The 23,977-nt window shown below is 40.8% G+C and overlaps 1 long non-coding RNA gene across 1 annotated transcript; it reads left to right on the forward strand.

Moving 5' to 3' along the window:
• The first annotated feature begins 2,832 nt into the window (after nt 1-2,832).
• On the forward strand, nt 2,833-23,439 carry LOC116035326. The gene is made up of 3 exons (XR_004101327.2): nt 2,833-2,843; nt 12,255-12,258; nt 23,313-23,439. It is a non-coding gene; the product is annotated as an uncharacterized LOC116035326 (long non-coding RNA).
• The last annotated feature ends 538 nt before the right edge of the window (nt 23,440-23,977 follow it).

The following is a 23,977-nucleotide window of genomic DNA, read 5'->3' on the forward strand; positions in this document are numbered from 1 at the left end:
GGGGATCAGTGGATCGTCCCCTAATAAGGGATGTGCAACCCTCATTTAATGCTACAACAAACAAAGGGAAGATTTATTATCTCATCAACAACTCAACAACAAAATATATGCATATTTTTTCTAAACGGAATATTCAAAGATCAAAACAGCTGCACGTTTAAAAAAAAAAAAAAACTAGTCATGCTAATTCATTACAACAGTATGGGAAATACATGTTACTCTACATTTAGAATGTCAGTCAAGACTTTTCTCTCATTTCTGGTAGTTGACAAGAAGGGACCTAAATGTTTAATATTTTCTTTAACTTTTTAATCGCAAATTCTCTCTGAACTAGGGCTGGGCAGTATATCGATACTATATTGATATCGTGATATGAGACTAGATATCGTCTGAGATTTTGGATATCGTAATATCGTAAATGGCTTAAGTGTTGTCTTTTCGTGGTTTTAAAGGTTGCATTACAGTAAAGTGATGACATTTTCTATTACCAGACTGGTCTAGCTCTTCTGTTATTTTTACCTTTACCCACTTAGTGATTATATCTACATTACTGAAGACTATTTATCTAAAATCTCATTGTGAAGATAGTTATTAAATCACCGATTGTCAACCCTATAATATCGCCACAATATCGACATCAAGGTATTAGGACAAGAATATCACAATATCTGATTTTCTCCATATCGCCCAGTCCTGCTCTGGACAGCAGTGAGTACTCATCAAACAGAAAGTTGTGCACGGGCCTAAAACTGAGCCCTGAACCCAGCTCATACCCGCATCGGTCAGACCTGACCCACCTGCATTCTGCAGAACCCAAACCTGCCTAAGACCAAGGATATATTTTTAGTATTTCTTCTTTAAATGACAATATTATATGCTTTCTTTGGAAAAGCTCTCTCAAAAATAAAAGAGAACTAGACACAGAACACAGAATAGGTTTTATGTCAGAAAACCATATGTCAAAATAGCTTTGCAATCTACTGTACCTTTTTTAAAGTTTCAGCTTTATATCATCCATTGGTATGGGGTTAAGTGCCATTATAGAGCATGATTAATTTGCGTTGAATTAACGGGTTTATTTTGACAGCTCTAGTTTTTACTGCTCTCTACCACCTCTAACTGAGTAGGGGACCTTTTCTCCACAGACATCACTTTATTTTTTCGTTAAATAAGTAAAATATTCAAAGGTTACATGGTTATCTTTGATTGCCACTTGGGTGGTGCCAAACTGTGACGTTTTCACCAGTAATGGTGAACATTACTCATCTAGCTTTGCTACCTTTGCTGTGAAAATACATATATAGTGTGAAATGTTTCATCAATAGAATAAGGAGTATGTTGGATGTCAAAGTGAGACATATATATTGTGAGACGTAGTCATCAATCAACACGCAAACTTTCATTTGCATGTTTGTGCTTGTGCAGAAAGCGATCCAGAGTCAAAAGGCAAATCTGTAACAATAATTAGTAGTTGACAAATTCCCAGTGGTTTCATGATTTTCATTAGTGATAATACAAAGGTATTTGTTAAGAAGGATTGGCCAGTGAGGTTGACAAATGTGACGTAACCTAAGAAAATGTTTGGACCAGCCAACTGAGCCATAATGGAAAAGTGTGTCTAAAAGTTCTTTCACATTCTGGCAGATTATTAACACAACTTTCAAATGTGCTTTCATTGAGACTGAATTTCCAACTGGGGGGCCGTAATGGAATTTTATACTATTACAGTTTTGATATTTGCACCTAATTTTCTAAAGGGTCAAACAGAGTATAGTTCTGTGTCATTATTGACACAGCTGTGTGACTGAGGTGACATATTTTATTCCCTGCAGGGCTAGAGGACAGTTTAATCCCCCAGAGATGACTTCCTTTTGATAGCGCGCTCTGAAAGCTTCCTGTCACTTAGTGCAGTTTGACGGCATCATCTCAGCGGCCACTGATCCGTTTCCTTGACTCTGCATTATTAAGATGACAATTGTGTACGTGGGCGTGCGCTTTGTGTGTCCCAACTGTAATGCGTGTCTCAGATCCATTATAACCCGATTAGATTACCCTCTCCTGGAAGTGCTGCTCTGTGACAGAGAGCATAATCTTTAATGGAATTTGTGTGAAATTAAATTATACGAGCATCAATAAACATAACATAATTCAGAAGAGTAAATGGGCTTAATTTATTGGATGGGCAGGCGTAATGGCACCGGTGTGTATAGAATGAAGATGTCAGGGAGACAGGTTTGAAACAGTGGGGTAAAAGGGGTTGACAAATACATCATCAGTGTGTGTGTGTGTGTGTGTGTGTGTGTGTGTGTGTGAGAGAGAGAGAGAGAGAGAGAGAGAAAGACAGAACATTTCTATGTTAGCATGTGTGACACTTTAAGTGAGAGAGATAAATGTTAACGATGAGGCATAGCAGGTTCTTCACTGTTCTTACTGTTCTGTGTGTGTGTGTGTGTGTGTGTGTGTGTGTGTGTGTGTGTATGTGTGTGTCCAATATTCCGAGGCAGGAATTTGGAACAGCAGGAAACTGGCAGATTCTTCATCCACATGAGTGGGTAAAGAAAGTTCAACCTTTTATTAGAGAGGACTGTAATTTAATGGGCAGGGTGCACACATGGACATGGAGAGAGCCGAGCGAGAGATGAAGACAGAGGGTGGCGAGGGAGGGAAAGAGAGAGAGAGATAGAGGAAGAGAGAGAGGAAGAAAAAGATTAGATTGAGAGACAAATGAAAAGATAGCAAGAAAGAAATGGAGATGGAGAGGGAGTCAGATGGAGAAGGGGTGGAAAAAAAGGTTGAAAAGGCTGGGGTGAAAACATATTGAGGGATGGGGTGAGAAATAAAGGGTTGAAGTGTGTGTGTGTGTGTGTGTGTGTGTGTGTGTGTGTGTGTGTGTGTGTGTGTGTGTGTGTGCTTTGAAAGGAAGATTTGATGGAGTAGCTCTGCAGCTGTAACAGTCAAGTGTTTGATTGCCCGGTTGGGAATCGTGCGAGGTTGTCATTTTGCATCTTAACCTTTTCGGGGGAGCTTTTCTTTTTTTGGGTGGGAGGTTAATAATCAAAAATGATATGCTTCACTAGAGCAGATAAATAGTGTCAAACACAGCTGGGACAGAGAGGGGCTGACTGGCCACCACAGAGCTAAATTGATGGTTGTAGCTGCAGAGGAGACGGGGGGAAAAGCCCCCTCGCTCTACTGTATGACATGAATAGACTTCTAGGTGTCGCTTTATTTTCTGCTCTGTCGTTTTTGTGATGAGCCGCAGTCAGAAGCCAGGAGGCGCAGATGTAAAGTGTGTGTCGCCCGAGACATGAGAGCACGCGGCAGCTGAACCGACAGAGTGCCGACACAACGGCCTTTCAATTTACAATCTGAGAGGTTGACACTTTTATTCATTATTTTCTTCCTTTCAATCAGGTTGTGTGTGTTTAAGAAATGCTTGCCACAGTGTTGACTCTGTGTGAGGGATTATGTCATAGTCAGACACTCACACGCACACACACACAATAAGACCGAAAAGGCGCAAGCTGTTGAAGACATATGTCATTGTCACATTTTTTCTCCTCCTCCCACAAGGACTGTTTTTGAAAGATATACTGTCCACAAAAGCCTCTTCTTCTTTATCCCATAAATCTGTTTGTGTGGCGGATAAAAGGAGATGGACTGAGAGGAAAAAGAAAAGCAACTCAGTTTACTTTATCATCTTTCACTCTCCCACCCTCCCTCACCCCCCCCGTTCCGCCCACCCCTGCCCTCGCTCCAGCACCAGATTTGTGGCCATAATCGCGGATAACTTACAGTATAATCTTGTTTGTTCCTTTCTTAAATGGAGCGATAACATCTCTCCGGATCATGAGTGGAACGACAGCAGGGGGGAGAGTAGAGAAGAAGGGGGGTGGGGGGGTCCATAGTGGAGGGTTAGAAGCGGGAGGAGGGGTTGGGAGTAGAGCAACGGGGGAGGTGGGAAAGGATAGAGAGGCTGTTGCACTTCTTTTCTTTATGTGTTATATAGTGCTGGCGTTTATGACCCGCTGCCTGGCTGCTTCCACTCCAAGATTTACAAACCCCCTCTCATACACACACACACACACACACACACACACACACACTCAACTGGCAATGTAGGCACAGTGCTATCTGGAGAAAGAACAGTAATAAATATCTGCAATATAAGAGGTCAGCAAAGGTCGATCGGTGCAGGAGATCGCCTGTCATAATTTGTTTAAGGACCTGCATCCAATAGCTGTTTTGGGGATTGTCAATGTGGTGTGTGTGTGTGTGTGTGTGTGTGTGTGTGGGGGGGGGGGGGTAATGCAAACAGTTCATTATTCGGTGAAGTGAAATGGGTTTTTGTTTAGATCAGTCACAGCCGTAAGAGCTCCCAGTCACACTGCCATATAAACTGGGTTAAAAAACCCTTACTGGGAGCAGCGCTTTGTGATGATTGGTGATGTTTATCTTATTAAATACAGTGGAAATCAATGATGGTGGGTGAAGCCCATGCACTCGGTTTAGTTTAACTTTTGACTTGTGTCCTTTGGTGAACAAACTGCATGTGGTAAATTCAAAAGGTGATGCAATTGAAGGTAAAAAGGTTGAATTCTGAAGCACTATGGTTTTTGGTTGATTGTGTACATTAGATCAGGGATCATCTGTATGTTGGTCATTCATTTTACTAAAGTAATGAAAGTAGTGATGAAAGCTAAAAAGCAGAAGTGCGTAAATATGGTTATATGGTTTAAAACACACCATGATGTAGCTGTAAGCAGATATACGTGTTTACAGGAAAACACTATTATGTACTATTATTATATTAATGTTAACTAAACATTTAAAAATGTTGCATATTTGCTTACAGCTACATGATATGATAGTGTCCTATAAACCGTTTATTAAATGTTTTATAGGACTATACATGTAAAATAGGGGGGGAGTTAAAGTAACATGTTACCAGAGTAGTATAGTTTTTCACATTACAACCACTGACACATAAAACAATTCAATATTTGGAAAATCGAAAATTCTAAGATTAAATTGAAATGAAAGTGTCTCCTGACTGTGGTTTCACTGCTATCAAATGCCACAGTATAAACTTAATTCTTGGTCTTTAATTGTTGTTTTTTTTTTATTTGGGATTTTAATGAGATTGTGTATCTTATAATGCATTTGTTTTGAAAGAGTGTGATGTTCCTGTGCAAAAGTAATGCGAGGCCTGGCTGAAGCTGCACTTTCTTTCTTAAAGCCTGTTGTTTATGCCCCTGTTCCTGGGAGGACAGGAGCCGGGGCATAAACAACAGCTCTGGGCATTAAGGACAGCTCGGAGATGCAGATCCCTCATCAGGAGGGCTACAGAAAATGTACGCCTTGTTAATTATTTAAATGGCTGCGCAGGCTCAGAAGCTTTACCGATAACGTCGATCAGAGATGAGGGGTTGTTTGCTCACTGTCAGAAACACGATAAGGAAGACCCCAGCCTTTAGACCTTCCCAGCCAAACCTTTGCTGTGTTCAGGGTGGGGCTGATGGATGGGCCTGCATTTTCTAAGCTTGGGAATCGGCCTCCATAAACACACACACACACACACACACACACACACACACACACACCCTGTGCTTGCTGCCCACCCCCCCTCCAGCCTCCCCCCTCTACCCGGCTTGGACAGGTGATACAAGTGTATATTTATTTATTTCCTTTAATACTCTTCTTTATCTCCTCCGTTGTTCGTAGGCCTGTGAGATTGATCAATATTTAATTTTCTAGGGAGAAGGAGTGGGGAGGAATTGGGGGCTGCAGTGACACTCAGGAAATCTCTGCATTCTCACATCCTCTCCCTTCCTCATCCCTTGTCTCATCCCATTGCTCTATCTCCCCGACATCTTCTCTTTCACACCTTCTTCCTGTTACTCTGTTAACCACTGTTTCCCCATGCTGAACAAAAGTGCCTGCTCGCTCTGATCGCCCCACCCCCCCCGATGGAACAAAAGGGCTGAGGTTAACCTCTAATGTAATGAAGGATCATAAAGGGAGTTGCTGTGCCATCTTGCAGGAAGGCCTTGCTATGAACAGGGTCCTTTGGTGACCTTTGATCCCATATGGTCATTGCCCAGTGCTTGGATGTGCACTTTAATGACTGAGCAGTCTAATCAATGGATCATTTTTCACAACAGGAAAGAAGCAGAAAAAAAAAAAAAAGGTTTTTCAACATTGTCTTTTTCTAAGTCTTTATCTGTATCTGGTGGCAATCTTAGAAGATGCTGACACTTAAAAAAAAAATAAAGGATGAGCAGTGACAAAAAAAACACTGCGTTGCTTTGGTTTGAAAATGAGAAATTGGAGGCCGGGGCCCTGCCAATAAAGCCTTGAGACAACTGCTTAGTCAGGTTCAACTTATCATGTGTTTTTGTCAATGTATTTGAAACGAGCGAATTGTCATCGGTGACATAAGCCATTATTATCTTGACCGTTGAGCCCTGTTTAATTAACCCATATGTGTGATTTAATACTGACAAAACTGAATCTTTCTCTTCTTTTTTTTCTTTTGGACATACAGATGTTACACACTGGAAAGTTTCAAAGATCTTTGTTTATTTTAAATGGCTTGAAATCTTTTGATACAAATCAGAGTCTAAGCTCGCTTTAGGCATCAAAGGAACGAACACGTGTTGTGGAAAAGGAGGATATATATATATTTTTTTTTTTTTCCTTTTTGATGCCATTTTACAGAAGAATGTTAAATGGCTCTCTGCGGATTGAACACATTCTCGCAGTGACTGATGAAGCATCCCTGTTTCGCTCCTTGCATTATCAGTGCTGCTGTACAGTAGATGATCATGAAAGGGAGCTGATAGTTTTGACTGCAGGCCATCGAGAGTTCCAGATAGAGGGCAGTGCCACCGCGGCTCTCATTATGCCCCCCTTCCCTCTGCCCCTCTTGGTAATCACCACCATAAGGATGAAGGAATTTCTCAGCACATGCTGGTGGTTTCTGGCTCGTTTCAACCTCTGCTTCCCATTGAGAGACGAGGAATTTAAATTTTCATACACAGCGAGGAGAAATTACTCTCGCAAAGTTGTTCCTGTCTCAGTATGTCTGGCTTGCTTTGAAATATCCCCGCTAAAGACTTTGAAAGAGGGTGATAAAATGTTATCAGGAGGGCAAAAATAGAGGGAGGGGGGAAGGCTATTCTTTTATAGGTCTCTCACTCTCTGTGACGTGGCAGCAGCCAGTTTTAGCTCTGTCTATCTGTGATCCACATAGCTGACTAATAGTGTTGTGCAGCATGTGGTCTCTGGAGCTTCAGGCCAGGTGTTGCTGTTAATGCTGGAGCCCTCACAACACCTGTTAGGGCCAGCTTCAGCATCCATACAGATGTCTGCTCTGGTTACCCTGCTGCTTAACCAACTGGACGTACTCTCACTGAGACGTTAAGTCATCTGGAAATCATTACAAAGGAAGTCATATTGCCAACATTTTTATTAAATGTAGGAGTTATTTTGTCATAACTACTATCATATTACTTTCATTGAGTGACACGAGCAGGTTATTTCATTTGATTGCTTGGAATTAAGTAAGAGAATAAGTGCAAGACGGATTAGTAATGGTTCCTCCAACCTGAAGGCCACACTTACCTCATACATACAAAAAAAAGATAATTTGCCATTACCTTCCAAAACAACTCATAAGACTTGTTAACCCTAAACCTAACCCATAACCCCTAACCCCATACGTTTTTTTAATAAAAAATATCTTAACGCAAGGTCCACTTTTCTTTTAGCTTGCAGCCTTCATCGATGGATGGAGATAGCTCAGTTGACATTATGACCTGTACCAGGTTTTCCCAGTAACCAACCTACACTCGCCAATGGTATCACCACGCACAAGGAAGCGTACTCATGAGAGGCTCATGGTCCGACATTGCTAGCTTGTGGAGATTAGTTTATAGCTAGTCTTGCATTGCCAGCCCTTCCTCCACAGCGCTGCGGAGGAGGGTCTGGCTAGTCCCCACAGCATTCCAGGATTAGGGAAAAATGTGCTCTGGTTTATTTTCATTTGTTTTAACCAATCACAATCAACTTGTGCGATACTAAGCGCTGAACGGAGCAACCGTGCCACTGAAAAATAGCTTCGGGAAGGAACTTGTTTTCATGGAACGTGTATGTTCAGTAGTTGTTTTAGTCATGCAACAGAAAACTCAGATTGGACAGATAGTATAGCTAGCTGTCTGGATTTACCCTGCAGAGATCTGAGAAACAGTTAACCATAGTCCTCATAAATCGACCGGAGTTTAGAATGCCAACACAAAGAAAGCGGAAGGCCGAAATGAGGGACATCCAACAGACTTTCCAGTGGCACCTGAACAATCCCGGAAATTAAACGTTGTCGATATAGACTAGTAGCCTGGAAATCCAGACCCAAATCCGAAAGATTAAGGGTCTGGCAATGAGTAATGAAAATGGCCCAACTCGAGGGGCGGCACCAAGAATGCATTTGAAAATCTCACTGCACACATTTGGATAACACTACGACCAATCACAACAGTACACGGGGTGACGTATCCACAGTGTACCCATACGCTTAGCTACCAGGGGAGCTAACTGGTAGATTAAACTCTTGCTGTATCCGGTCGGCAAAACAGCAAAAACGTCCTTCTTGCAAAGGAACGATTCGAGCGCCGTCTTCTGTTCCTCTTTTAGATAAAAAGCCAAGTCTAACTCGTTCATTTCAGCGGCCAAAGCCGTTTCAAACAACTGGTGTTCATCCGTAGCCATCTTGCAATGTTTACTAATGACTTTGACGTTGCAGCGCTATCGTCATCTGTTTAGCTCGCCTCTGGCCCACCTATATCAGATACACCGATGTGATTGGCGCAGCTCGGCTACAAGGTTATAGTTAATAAGCATCATTACTGAATGCCAGAGTGACTCGCTGAGCAAATTCAAATTGTGCTCTCGTGAGAACTCTGGATTTCCAGGGTAATAGACTAGTTTATAGCTAACTGATACTGCTACCTCACCTGAGCTAGCTAAGGTTACAGCTCAGCTGAGAAGGACGCCGTTAATCTTTACATCTCGCGTTACAAGCCTCTTGTCCATGAGTACGCTTCCTTCTGCGCGGTGATATGGTTGGCAGGTGTAGTTTGGCAGAAAGAAAACAGTTTCTACATGAAACTGCTCACAACCAGGTCTGTGGATGATCATAGGTATCTTGACTGGCCAGGTAATGATTTCTGGAAAGAGACATTGCTGTTCGGTATCAGACGCTGATGGCCGTGTCAAACGTACACTGTAAAAAAAAAAAAAGTGTTGCATAAAAATACAGAAAAATACTTTTATAAAAAAAAAAAAATATTAAATAAAGGTTGTAATCTGTAAATTGATATAATGAGACAATATAGTTGTTTAACAGGATAATTACAGTGCTTAATGGTCTTGAAAGTTACATTGAAAATTACATTGAATTTTATGTAAAAAGACAAAAAATACACATTGTTTCTCTGGGTGAAAATTGAGGCATCTTTCTGTTTTTTTGTTTTTTTTTACAGTTTAACCTTCAATTTAATGTAAAGAAACAAAAAAAAAAAAGTCTGGCAGCAAAAATTGCCAACCACTTACCGTGAAGTGACAGTAAAAAACATTATTCTGCAAAGAACCTCTTCTTAAAATACAGATATTTACTGTACATTTTCTGCATTGTCACAGTCCAACTGTAGAATTAAAAAGAATTGTAATCATAAAACATATTTAGAATGTTAAACAAATGTATCAATCTGAACAAAATATTGCAAAATACCCTAAAAGTACATAATTTAAATAATTACATTTTCTTTGGTAAAACAACTTCTGTAAAAATACAGGAAATAACTGTATTTAAAAAAGAAAAATTCTGTAAAATAATCTAATGTTTTTTACTGTCATTTGACGGTAAGTGCTTAGCAACTTTGCTCCCAGACATTTTTACCGTTTTTTTACAATTCTTTAGCAAGTGGCATGGTCACAGGTTATCATTTGTCCTATTGATTGGCTAGACAAATGTCAAGTAGGCGGGTCTTATCTAATATGAACTTGTCAGAGGGCAAACGTCACAGGAGAAAAAGAAAAGAGAAAGAGAGAGGGAGGAGGAAGGAGGCATTTTAAAATTGGTGTGTGGCAAATATAGCAAGATGGTTGTGACCGTAATGGACAGTGTATGATTACTCATCCCTGCCTGAATTATTTTTGTTTTATCTGTGTTCGTGAGTTAAACTAAATGAACTGAAACCAACGCAGAGCACTGAGCCGTCAGGGTTCGTTCACTGACGCAAAAGGACACGACACAATACACTTTGTCCAAGTTGTCCCCTTAACACTTCTTCTTGTTTTGATCTTCTTGTTTTAAAAGGGTGATAGAATGCAAAACCGATTTTACCTTGTTATAGCTGAATAACGACAGTTTGGTGAGTAAATAGGACATACATAGAACCTTAAAATCCCAATGACACCTCTTTCCTCTGCAAATCTCACAATTTGAAACTGCCTCTGAAAACGGGCAAATCTCAACGGTGGCTCCTTCTTATTTGGCTCTAGTTTCTACCTTTGTCACGCCCCAACATTTACGTAGGCTACACCACTGATCTGCGATCAGGTAGTCTTCTGAATAGGTCGCTCAGATCTCAGAAATGTATACATTGTTCGTCTGCTATTTCATCACTAAATTCACTCCTGAGACTTTTTTATGTGAGAAATCAACTATGTAGAGGTCAAATATGGGCCCTTTTACGAAAATTGATGGCTCATTGCAAATTTTGTCCGACTGTGTGTCGGAGTTCAGCGACCGGTGCTGCCTGTGTTGCTGCCTCGCCACCCGGCCTGTCCTCCTTCACAGACCCCGGCCCGCTGTGAGCTAGATGGAGCTCTGTCACGGCCGACAGCCCGCGGCGCTCCATACCCGCGCAAAGTCACCGTTTCTGGGTTACTGGACTACCAAATGCTGCTGCCCTGACAGAGCTCCAGGGCCTGCAGCTCCCCTCTTCCTGCTAAATGGCCGGTGTGTGTGAGTGAGAGCGCGGTCAGCGAGCTTGTTACGCCAGCAATCTCTTACCACAGGTTCCACTTAATCTTATAATGGATATGTGTGTTGAGTTATTTAAACAAACGATCGGGGAAATAAACGCATCTTGTCCGCGAGTGAGCTGGATGGAGCTCTTATCAATGAAAGCTAGCTAGCCTCCTCCTAACGAACCTCAGAAATTCACAAAAATGCATTAAATTGAAATCGGACAAAAGTGTTAGCTAAGCTTTGTATGACCTTAGGGTAGTTGTGATATACATACCATGACAAAATTCAAAGTGTAAATATACTATAGTTATGCCAAAAGTGTATCCAGGGTCTGTGAAAGGACAGGTCGGGCGCCGAGGCAGCAACCGAGGCAGCACCGGACAAAATTTGCAATTATCCATACATTTTCGTAAAACGGCCCATATTTGATCTCTACATAGTTGATTTATCACATAAAAAAGTCTCAGAAGTGAATTTAGTAATGAAATAGCAGACGAACATTGCAGTGTCTGAAATATGAGACCTGCTGTCTCGTCTCCACTGTATGTGTATGTGGTTCGCTCAACCAATCAGCGCGCAGCTCATCTAAATATTCATGAGCATATCATATTTGGAAGAAAAGCTCTCGTTCCAAATAGGGCCAAAACACAGGGATGCATTAGGACCCATAGAATAGCACCCGGGCCATTTTCAGCCCAACCAATGTTACATACCCTGTAAGGAGACAGTGTGAAATACCCTATATAATCATTCTTTCACCCCTTTAAGATTGACCTCAATTTGGAGAAACTCTGCAAAAAGAGAGCTAGTGGGAAAATAATGCCTGTAGACATCGAGAGAGGATTACAGAGTGGGACAGCACTATTCTTTATCTAACCATGAGAATGGGAAGGGTCAAGAGTGAGGCCGTATGAAGGAAGTTTGACACAGAGTGAAACACAGAAAAAGGAGAATTTCCCCATTGGAAAGAAGGTATATTAAATCATATTCAATGCTCCACAGCTTGCCCTTTGGCTCTTCTCTCCGATATCATTATGTGACCCAGCAGCAGCCACACACAGCTTTACAAGATGTTATGACCTCTTAAACAGTGGCACTTTAAAGTATTCCTCTCCTGCTCAATGGTCCACAGAGGCCAAGTTCTTGCCAGGGATTATCAAAGTTAACAGGATTTTAATGGGTCCGGGGAGACTGGTAAAGACCCTACCAGGGCCAGGTATAGTGCCGTTCTCCTGCTACCCCTCTCGCTCCCTAATGCAGTCAGGCTGCACATCCAAGCACCAGCTAAATAATAAACAGATGGCCACTACCAAATATAGCCAGCCCCAGTTCAAACTACAAAGGGACCCCAAAATGAAATGATAGGGTATTAAAGGGGAGATACAATTTGCAGGTCAAAATGTAATGGTAACCCTTCACTGTGCAAATTGAAAATTAACCTTTGGTGGCACTGAATCATTCACAGCTGATGTGGTACATGCACGGGAGGTGTTTTTCCCGCTGTGGCAGAGAAAAAGCTGTAGGGGGAAACGGTGAAATCGCTGATGATGAAGTTGAATCGTGTTTATGACTTTGGAGTTTTTCTTTCATTTGTCTCCCGTCTTCAGGACCCATTGCAGACAAGAAAATCATGAACGGGACGGAATGCTGAGAGAGCACATGTAGTGCCTTTGAGTTCTGCGGCTGTCCTGTGGTCACATTTTATTCCCACCGCATATCACTTTTAAAAAGTGTTGCTTTGCGCCCCGCTGATCATAAATCTGCCATTTTCAGTGTGGCTAGAAGGTACGAGAGCTACATTTCCAAATTATTACGTTTGCAAAACAAAATGCCACTCATTTTTCAACGAATTATGGAATCCAAAAAACAAATGAGCCATGGTCCAGTGTAATTTTTCCCCTGGATTAATGCCATTATACAAATAGGATAACCTCTTTTCACTGTTCCTCGGGCATTAATCCATGCCCTAAACCCCCTCTGCAAGAAAAGGCTTATGATGCTAACCTTGTCATATTCAGCAGCTGTCAGCGAAATGGCCACTGTACCGGGCCAAGCTGGTAAAGTGGCCTATTCATTATCCTAATCTGATTAGTTAAGATCTGTTAAGTAGAGACCGGTTTTAATGCATGCTTTTCCCTTTTAATTATTGACCATAAATACATTGGAGTGCATTAGGGTTCCTGGGGCGAAGAGCAGAGCGGCTCCTAATAGATTAGGGGACAAGCACATTATCTAAATGTATATATCTAACTAATCATGCATCAGCCGCAGCCATGTGAGCATTGTGACATCAATTGCAGTTTGACCATTGACCCCCGACTGCGCCTCTCAGAGGTCCAGTCACAATAAGGTCTGACGTCAGGATTGCAGTAAACGGGCTTACAAACGCAGCCCCCCCCCACACACACACACACACACACACACTTAGTTTCCCATAATGATTAAGACTATAGTGTTATTTCTGAATGCTAACAGATTATTTCTAAATTGCTCCATGGTTAACCATGTTACAGATTAAATCATTTGGGGATTAGCTTTGAATATGTGAATAAGCATTGTACTGTACTGTGCTGCATGTTTGCCTGCATGCTGCTGATTGGGGGAGGTCTATCTCTCTTGTCTCTCCTTTCTCCTGCTTTCCTTTTTCTTTTTTGTCACTTTAGCTTTCCATCTGTCTTATACGAGCATTTCTCTCTTTCTCTCTCTCTCTCTCTCTCTCTCTCTCTCTCTCTCTCTCTTTCTCTCTCTCTCTGCTTCTACAACACACACACTCAGACACACATTCATTCTCTCAGTGATGAGGGAGAGAAGTGCTCCGTTTGCCACAGAGGGGCTCTTTTACAGTTGTGAGAGGCCATTGTGTAAAACAAGAGCGAGGGCATGCTGCTTAGAAGTAGCATCCCAGCTGAGGATCATGCTAGCCTTGTGTGTGTGTGTGTGTGTGTGTGTGTGTGTGTGTGTGTGTGTGTGTTATACTGTATATACTTTTTATTCTCTCTCTGTAAGCACATGGATGTATTTCCAGTATCCTTTGGACTAAAAGTCAAAGGAGCTTTTATTACGTTCTCATAATTTTGCCTGACGCACATCATTATGATTTACATATGACCTTGTTTTATTTTTTTATTTTACCATGAGGCAATGATGAATCTATTTCAAGATAACCTCCTCACAATAGTGGATCCTGATTGGCCAACTATGCCCTCTTTCAAATGGGCTAATTCCGCTGTTTAAATGCAGTCCTGATTCTTAAGGGATGGGAGACAATCATGATCAAGACCAGCTGTGATGCGTTCACTGGGAGATAATCAGAAAAAATGGCGTTTTGGACAATGGCTTTAAATTTCGAGCCTCAAGCTAAATTTAACACACAGACATTAATTCCATGAACTGACAACATCATATTTGTCATTTTATAAAATAAAGGTAATAATCGATTGAATAAAAATATAATATATATATATATAAAAGAGAGAGAGAGAGAGAGAGAGAGAGAGAGAGAGAGAGAGAGAGTAAAAAACGGCCCCTTTAAACTCGATCCCTCACCTTTATTCTGTACTTTACCTTCTGCAGGTTGACTTACTGTAAACCTTTACAAATAAAAATTATAAAAATATGTATTTTGAATCATACATCATGCTATCTAGTCAATGTATAACAAAGGAGATTTTTTTCTGAAAATATTTGTACTGGTTAATGCAGCAGCAGGCTACAGAGCAGCTGTTGAACTCACAATACAATTCTCTCCTCACTCCATATCCAGTCAGAGACGCACAGAATAACGACTATTGTCTCGTCCAGCAGATATCCGTAACAGCATACAGTGTGTTTGTGTGTGAAATAAGAGCCTCAGTGTTACTTAGCCTTAATGACAAAGTCACCAGTCGCAGTATGGTAAAGCACATGTGCAATGTAATGGAAGTAATGTGGATTCTGTGCATCTCTGCACTTTGGGTCTTACACTAACACTCAGTTTTGTGGCCTATCTGTGTCGTATTTGCATCACTGTTTCCAACAACACCTTGTAATATTCCCATATTGTCAATTCAGGGAGAAATAATTGCTGTTTTAAAAAAAAAAGAGAGAAAAAAATAATAAATCCTGCAGAATTGAATCAACTCACACAAAGATAAAAATTTGGAGTTACAGGTTTTACACATGTCGCAAACAACAGTGTCATGCTTCTACAGTCTTTTCTCTATAACACCCTTGCAGCATGTGTACGTTTAATAAGCTACTAAAAGGATTATGAGTTTTCAGCATCATTATGTATTGAGATCTCTGGTTAAAATTATACACTGCACATGCAAAAATGCAGTAATTACTGTGTTCTTTTCTAATGCTAAATACAGGTGATGCATTTGCAGTGTTTCCCTTTAATCCATTTAATTACTGTATGTATGACAACATGTGTGCGTGCATGCGTGTGTGTGTGTGTGTGTGTGTGTGTGTGTGTGTGTGTGTGTGTGTGTGTGTGTACACTTCCTTCCAACCTCTGCTTCATTATTATTAGGCTGCTTCATACATTATGGTCTATTTTAAACTGAGGCAATTATTGCTCGGCTAACATGTATGGATGGATGTCTGAGAGCGGCAGGTCATAACAGTCATATTGTATCGGCCATATTAGCGAGTCAATAAGAGCCCAGGGCAGGTTGATTTAATTACACTACTAGCCTGATTAGACTGCTGTTCCTGGGGTAAGTACAGACTATATGTCATAATCATAACAATGGTGCAAATTATGAACAGGTCAAAGTAATATCCCTTTGTGGTTTGTCATTGCTAATCATTCTGGTAAATGATTGTGTGCGGATGTGTATTCATGCTGTGCCTGCGGTGTTGATTTTATTGGGTTTTGACAAATTGTAAAGAGCATGAAAAATGACTCAATACTAGAATAGACCAAAAACACATTTAAGCGCTTTTAACTATTTCCTTTCTTCCCTATTAAAAAAGGAATAGAACAAATGAATAGTCTTAAATTGTGAGGGTAAATACAGACGTGCTTAAATGACACCCTTGGGCTCAGATATTCATATCTCCTGAAAGCATGCTGGAGTGAAAAAAAATGAAATGATTTTCTCTGTAATGTTCGGAGACTTAATGACTAATAACTAACTATCCCAATCATAGCAAACTTGACATTTAGTCACTTTCTTAAAATACGTAAATACATAAATGAATAAGGTTCATGTTTGTGTTGTCTTTGTTTTAAATGAAGGATTGTACCTACCGAACCGAGCACCCATCACAAAGCAAAATAATTAATTTGGGGGAATGTTATTTAGACACAATTTACATATAAATGTGGTTTGTATTAAAATAAAGAAACAATACAAATACACCATGGTGATAAATGACACCCTCAAGACTAAAATTTACAATTCAAATGTTAAAACATGCTGATTGTATTCGGGAACAATTTCTTCTTGACCTTTTCGTCATTCAGAGCATTTGGGCCTCAATTGAAATTTCACATTTTTCTGTTGACATCGAGATTGTCATGGTTGACTTGTCATCCTATGCAACTTCATAACAGGACTTTTGAGAATCACTATGCTTTGTGATGGTGATAATAATGAGGTGTAAGGGACGCTACAACTCATTCATATTGTAACCAGAGGGGGAAAGTGCAGTACTTTTTTAAGGTGCAAGCACTTTTTACTTCAGTATGTTCAATTCATGCTACTTTATATTTCTTCTCTGCTGTATTTTAGAGAGAGAGATGTTGTACTTTTTACTCCACTACATTAGTTGAATTGCTGTTGTTACTAATGACTTCAAATGTACATAGTAAACATATGGGCAGCTTGTTATATTATGATGTAATATTATAAATGAAAGGCCCTGCCCAGCCTCCCAGGTGTTCTCAGTCACTGGGGCTGATCAGACCTTCTCAGGTTGGAGCTGTGCAGAGCTCTGCTGGTTTTTAGGTGAGGTCATCATGCGCTTATAGGAATAATACATTATAAATTGTATCATTCCCTACAACAGTTACGTGTGTGTGCAAATGAATATCTTGTGTGCATAAGATTTAAACATATTTCAGGACCTTAGGGGCTCCATAACTTCATTTTGCATAGTGAGTTACTTTAGATACTTATTTTTGCCTCAATATTTACTACTTGCCTCTATACTTTGACTCAAGTTGAATTTTGAATGCACTTGTACCATAGTATTTTTACACTGTGGTAGAAATGTAGTACTTCTTCCACCACTGATTGTAATCAGAGCATGAAATAATGAAGACAAGGTGCACAAATGTAGGCATAATGGAAACTAAAATAATATTTCTGACGTCGGTCAGAAATATTGACCAAATATTGACCAAATATTCTTCTTAGAAATTTTTCTTTTCTTCTGCATACATACATCTCTTATGTAAGAATTAAAACAAATACAGATCACAGTATTTTAACATTGTATGATATAAATGATTTTATTAATGTAGCTCCAACCTAAATTTCTTTCACTTAAAAAAATGTGTAAGTGGATATGGACCATCAACATCCCATTTTGGCTTCCAGAGGCAGATATGTCATGTCTCATCCACATGGTGGCAGCAAAGTAATAGAATTTGCATGTGTTCACATGTGTCCCCGTGTCCCTGTGTGTGTGTGTGTATGTGTGTGTGTGTGTGTGTGTGCGTGTGTTTGTATGTTTTGGATGTGTGTGCACATGTGTATACCATCACATGTTTTGACATGCACTGATCTGACCCATGCTAATGAATGCTGCCGACATGGCTGACACAGAGTGACACCAGGACAAGAAAAAGACCCTCTTCTCTCCAACGCCTCCATTTCTGAGCCTTTAAATAGCCCCACGTAGCCTGCTGCATGTTTATTAGTCATGTATCAGACCAGTGGCTGATGGACATGGATGCTCATTACCAGTTAGTGTTGCTTCAGAAGAGACCAATACATGCCCTGTGAGGGTCATCACTCAGAAGCAAACCGTCCTGACACAGAGAGAAGTTGAACTCGAATAGAAATTATATTTAACTGAATGAAAAGGCAGGGAAAAAATGTCCCTGATCAGATCAGTCTGCATGAAGTATAATAGGTATATTGTGCTAACACTGCAGAATGTTCCCATGACAGTTTTGACTAATAATAATGCCCCTGTCCGTACTTTTACCCGCCTCTCCAGGTATTTTCTCAGTAGGTTAGGTTACCTTACATCTGCATAAGTACCACACATCCCTTTTTTTTCTATATTGAGATATCTGATATTTTGGCAATTGTGCAGTGTGACATGCACAGGCCTGCGAGGCAGACCTGCTCTCTCTCTCTCTCTCTCTCTCTCTCTCTCTCTCTCTCTCTCTCTCTCTCTCTCTCTCTCTCTCTCTCTCCCGCCTTCCATGCATGACATCACCATGTCTGCTTTTAATTAAAAAGACACAAATTGGCAGTCATGGGAAATATGAGCAAAATATGTGAATTTCAATCGCTATTACATTTCCCTTATTTCACACACACTGCATCCGTGGAATGTGCCATACTGCTGCATATCCAATGATGGGGATCAGTCACTGAGCATTAGGCCTGGGAGCAGAGCAGAAAGGAGAGGGCCGAATAAAGTTCACACAGGGACTGAAGAATGCAGTACAGTCTGTCTGTAGCAGCAGGTACTTCTTATATAGGAGGGCTCAGTGTGCAGTGATGGTCACGTTTTTACTTGATGGCCCATGGAGCCTCTACAATTCACCAGCAGAGGTACAAATGTTAAATAGTAGCAGACGAAATCGAAAAAACAAAAAACAAAAACTGTATTCTCCACCAGAGGCCACGAAGGCTCCATAACCGATTATTTTTAAGTCTTCAAATATGCATACATGAAACATGCATTTTTGAGGCAAACCGTATCAAAGTCATCCCTCATCATTATCCATTTTTTTAAACTCACCATTGGAGCACATAATAGTGCTCTAACACCCGTGTAGGGACTGATAATGGAAATTTCAGTCAGGAACCCTCACGTCATTTATTGCAACAAATGGAAATACAGTTATGCTTGGCGCTGAGGGTTCCGCTCCTAATAATGCTCCCTGGATCAGCCAGACAGCATGCTAAGCTAAGAAAATCCCTAATCAGGATACAAGAGTGGGCCCAAAGCAGGACATTGGAAACCATTTCACTCTTTGGGTCATGTTAGGACTCTGAATAAGGAAGGTAGAGGCTGGGGTGGTCCAGGCAAAGCTTTGCCAGTGGTTAAGTGACACATCATTGGTGTAGCATGGAGCAGTAAGGAGGGAGTCATATTTAAATGGACTCCCTTGATGTGAGAATGGCTGTGATTGGTGCGTGACTCATAGAAATGATCATTTGCGGGCGTATGACTTCCCTGTCCTGCATGAACTAACGCAATGCTTCATTTGTAGTACTCATAATGTACGTTTTCACACTGATGCCATTTTTGTATTTAGTCTTGTGATATTTCTTTAATATTCCTACAGGCTGTTGACAGGATGTGAAATATGTTCTATGATGTATTGTACTTGTAGTTATTTATGAGGAAGCAATTTGTCATTTTACAAACATTAAGTAAATTATTATTAGTAAATTTAAGGTGGCACATCTCAAGCTGCCACGTTGGGACAAAATACTCAAATTTTTGATCCTCATACGCTCACATTTTGTCTTCCTTAACTTGGGAACTTGAGATGTGCTACATTTTCTTCACTTTTTGAATATGCCTATTGGATTTTAGGTTTAGCACTCCACCAAGAATCTCCTTTGTGCAAGCGCAACCTTTTTTCAACTCAGTGAAGGAAATTGTCTAAGTGTAAACACAATGTAGGGTTGTTTTTCTAGTTTGTTAGTTAGTTTAGTTTTGTTATTTGTTCAGTTTATTAAAACTGTACGGTAAATACATTGACTATAATTTATTTCATGCACAAAAGAGCTTGCGGTACAGAGCAAAAATAATGTAATACATCAGTAACCCAGCAGATGGCAGCAACAACTCATGGACCAGCATCACCATTTGACAGTCCATGCTTGGAGAAAAAAAGAGCTCTCTGCAGATACCCACAACCTGTCACTGACACACCCTCAATAATGTAAAGACCATGATGCATTAACTCAGCCATACTGCTTGAAGCCTGACAACTTTCATTAGTCACGTTTAATTTCAGTCAGATGTGCTCTGTCAGTGCATTGCAAGGCCACACGATCTGTAAAGTGACAGCTCATCTAAGTTATTAATATCCCATAATACTCGATGATGGTACGGTTGATGGCAGGTGGACTGATGTGCATGAAAGCAAATTCAACCTTTCAAAACTTTTTATCTGACTACAGATTCTAAAACGTTCAATATCCTAAAAGAATATCCTGAAAAAATATAGCCCTTTAAGTGACTCCAGTTTTGCCAAATTTATACCAGAACAGTTCACCATTACAGATACCGTACTAGGCTAAGCTAAGACTGATTTTGTTTCCTGAAATGAAATCGAGTCAAACATTTGTCGGGAAATGGTTACTACTGATGTACTGAATAAATGCCTAAATGTTATGTAATGTGTGTCTGTCTGTGTGTGTGTGTGTGTGTGTGTGTGTGTGTAAAAGATTGAAACATATTTCATGGTTGACTAAACTGATTTCAAAGATGTGTTGAAGAGAATCACGGATGTTGAGATTGTTGACAGCATGAACGCTGACTGACTGCAGACTGCAGAAGATATTCCAACATACTGTACCTCTAGCTTTGTGACCGTTTCCCTTTTCAAAATGTATTCTCTGATCTTTTAACTTCAGCAAATTTAATTAAAATAATGTGTGAAGTACTTTGTCAGTATGCCGGTAATAATTTGTCACTAAAAGTAGTTCCTTTTAGTCAAGAGCCAACCTTCTCAACTGGTTTCAAATCAACTGAAAATTAGGGATGCCCCGATCGTTATCAGCCGATAATCAGCAATAACATGGAATTCGGAGATCAGCAATTTTGCTTATAGTCACCTTTTTTTTTTATTTTGTATGTAGAATGATGCACATAATGTGGAACCAAACTTCACAAGCCTGAGTTCCGGTCAGACATTTTTATTAGCTGTTAGCAACATGTACTGAAGTTAGCACAACATGCGGATTGCCGTGTAAGTCAGTCAAGGCCTCTTGACAGTCGCCGTTCAGAGGTCATGCACCACTCTATTTTTTTTCAGCGGCGCACAACAAAGCAGAAACAGGAAGCATGGACGAGCTCGAGGGCAAGCTTTCCGAGCAAGTGCGCCAATAGCAACTGCATTCTGACTGGTACCGGACGCCAGGACTCTCTGCAAGTCTCTCTTGTTAACTTACTGGGTTAAGATGCGTTCTTTTATGGTGAATGAAAGGCTTGATCTGCCATTGTTTACATTTTTCTTCTTCTTCTAGTCTGTAGAAATAGCAAAGTCGGTAGCTGAGGCGTTTCCTCAGTTGCGACACCTCTGTTCAGGAGAAGACTGCAACTAGTGTTGCCACCACCACGCGCGAGTATAAATATTTACACCGCTCCCATGACATCACAGTCGCGTGACAGGTTGGGAATGGCGAGTACAATGAGCGCTTCAGACTGTGGCAAGCGCAAATGAAACGTTCCCAGTCACCTACAACAGCAACAGAGAGAGAGTTGTGTATAAGACGAGGACGGTGTGTTGGCGTTCCTCCACCGTTGTAGTGAATAAAAACACAGCCAACATAATCCTCATTATGGAAGCACTGGGCTGCTGTCTTCTTCTCCCACTCTCCCTCGCGTAGCCAACACTCTACCAGATCGCTAATGGCAGAATGATATCAGATCAAAATATGTCCTGATTATCCAGATGACCCGCCCAGTAAATTGCCAACATCCTGTGGCAAACCCAACCAGATATGTTTATGAAAAAATGCCGTGGTTCAAGGAAATGTTCCTTGCTGCCTCCAAGATTCTGAAGTTTGAAAGACATCCACATACAGTAATTATAAAGTCAAACATGTCTGGCTAGTGTTTCCATAATCCTACTGTGTGCTTTTTCAAAGACTCATGTAAGAACAGGAGTCTATTAAAAATGAGTCGGGGGGTGGGGGGGGGGGGGGGGGGGGGGGGGGGGGGGGGAATAAATGAAACATCTATAGCGCTACATATAGGCTAGTTGTTTTTTACCCTAATTTCCTCTGTGAACTGATACAGAGCTTTTCTGCACTAACAAGGAAGATTTACAAAATGCTTTCAGCTCTACCTACAGCATACACAGCCCACTGTGCAGTAGCGGCATGTTAATAAAGGGCGCTAGGGCGCCGCCCCCGTCAAATTTCCAGAAATATAAATGTATACTTAAACACAAAAATGATATAAAAATGAAATAAAAATAAAATAAAATAGTTTACTCATACAATGTGCCTAGCTCTGGGGAGCTTATTCCCCGGAGTCCTTATGTTTTTTTCACCCAGCAGTTTTCCTTGGATTAGGGTGGCACCTAAATCATAGTTGCAGCTGTCGCCGTGGTCCTGCTCCGCGCCCTGCTACACCCTGTAACGCCCTGCAGTGCCCTGCTACGCCATGAACTACTACAACTACTATTTCTAGTCATAGTTCCATTATCTTTATTGTGACTATTATTGCCACTGTTCATCGTACGCCCAACTGGCACCGTCAGACACCGCCTACCAAGAGCCTGGGTCTGTCCGAAGTTTCTCCCTAAAAGGAAGTTTTCCTCACCACCAGAGGTTTCTCCCTGAAAGGAGTTTTTCCTCGCCACTGTCGCACTAAATGCTTGCTCTTGGGGGAATTACTGGAATTATTGGGTCTTTGTAAATTATAGTGTGGTCTAGACCTACTCTATCTGTAAAGTGTCTTGAGATAACTCTCTGTCTTGAGTTTTTTGGCAGAGTTAGCTTTGCTGAACAGCTAGATAAAGGCTACAGGATTGACATTAGATGGCACAACAAAGAGGTGACAAAAAATCGACACATACTGTCCGGAATAATAGAATGTGAAATGTTGTGGAGCCTTTGAGTTGGCTTTACCTGGCCATGAGAGTGAGAGCTCAGATAACCCGCGGGTTGGTGGATTTAGTTGCCTCTCTTGATGGAGCTTTGAAAGAGCACCTTGACAGCGCCACTGTATTTTAGGGAACGTCAAAAACTATACAGAACGAGCTTCTGGACTGAATGTTGTCTGTTACAAGAGAAAAAATAATCAACAAAGTCCAGACAAGTGCAGTGAAGACAGAGCTCAGTCTCATCTACAGCAAGGAACAGTGGTGCTGTGGAGCTATTCCAGCCGTCAATCTTTTCCAAAACTGTCACTCTCATGAAAGTTGTCATAACCACATCCATGACTACGGCTAAAGCTGAGAGGTGCTTCTCAACCTTGAAAAGAATAAAAACTTTTCTCAGAAACACCATGACCCAGGAGAGGCTGAATGCACTGGCCATGCTGTCCATGGAAAAAAAGACTTGTTACTGAGATGACTGACTTTAATCAGAGAGTCATTGTGAAATTTGCTGGCCAGAAGGAAAGGAGAGCAACATTTATGTTCGAGTAGTCAACATGCTTTATAATAGTGGGTGGGAGGATATAGTTAAAAAAAAAAAAACTCAGTCAGAGTCACTATCTTCTTATGTTTGTAACTTGAATCTTGTATCGTATTGTCTTGCTCTTCTTAAATACATAGTTGTTTAAATAAAGTAGTGCTGGTTGTTTTGCCAGTTTCAAAGTACTTCTTTGTATTTATTTGCCCCCCCCCCCAGCTCACAAAAAATAATTATCACCAGCCGCACAGCCACTGTGTACAGTATAACTCCACAGAGCCACCGCACAAACCTCAACTGCAATCTGCAAACATTCATTTGTGTGAGTGCATGTGTACCATGAAACTACTCCATCATTAATGTGGTGCTTTATAAAGACAGCCATTTGTGTGTGCATTAAAATCAAGGATGACTGAAACTGTGCAAGTAAAAAGTTACTACATGACCAATA

The sequence above is a fragment of the Sander lucioperca genome, chromosome 10 (genome assembly GCF_008315115.2).
Source record: "Sander lucioperca isolate FBNREF2018 chromosome 10, SLUC_FBN_1.2, whole genome shotgun sequence".
In the NCBI taxonomy this organism is placed as follows: domain Eukaryota; kingdom Metazoa; phylum Chordata; class Actinopteri; order Perciformes; family Percidae; genus Sander; species Sander lucioperca.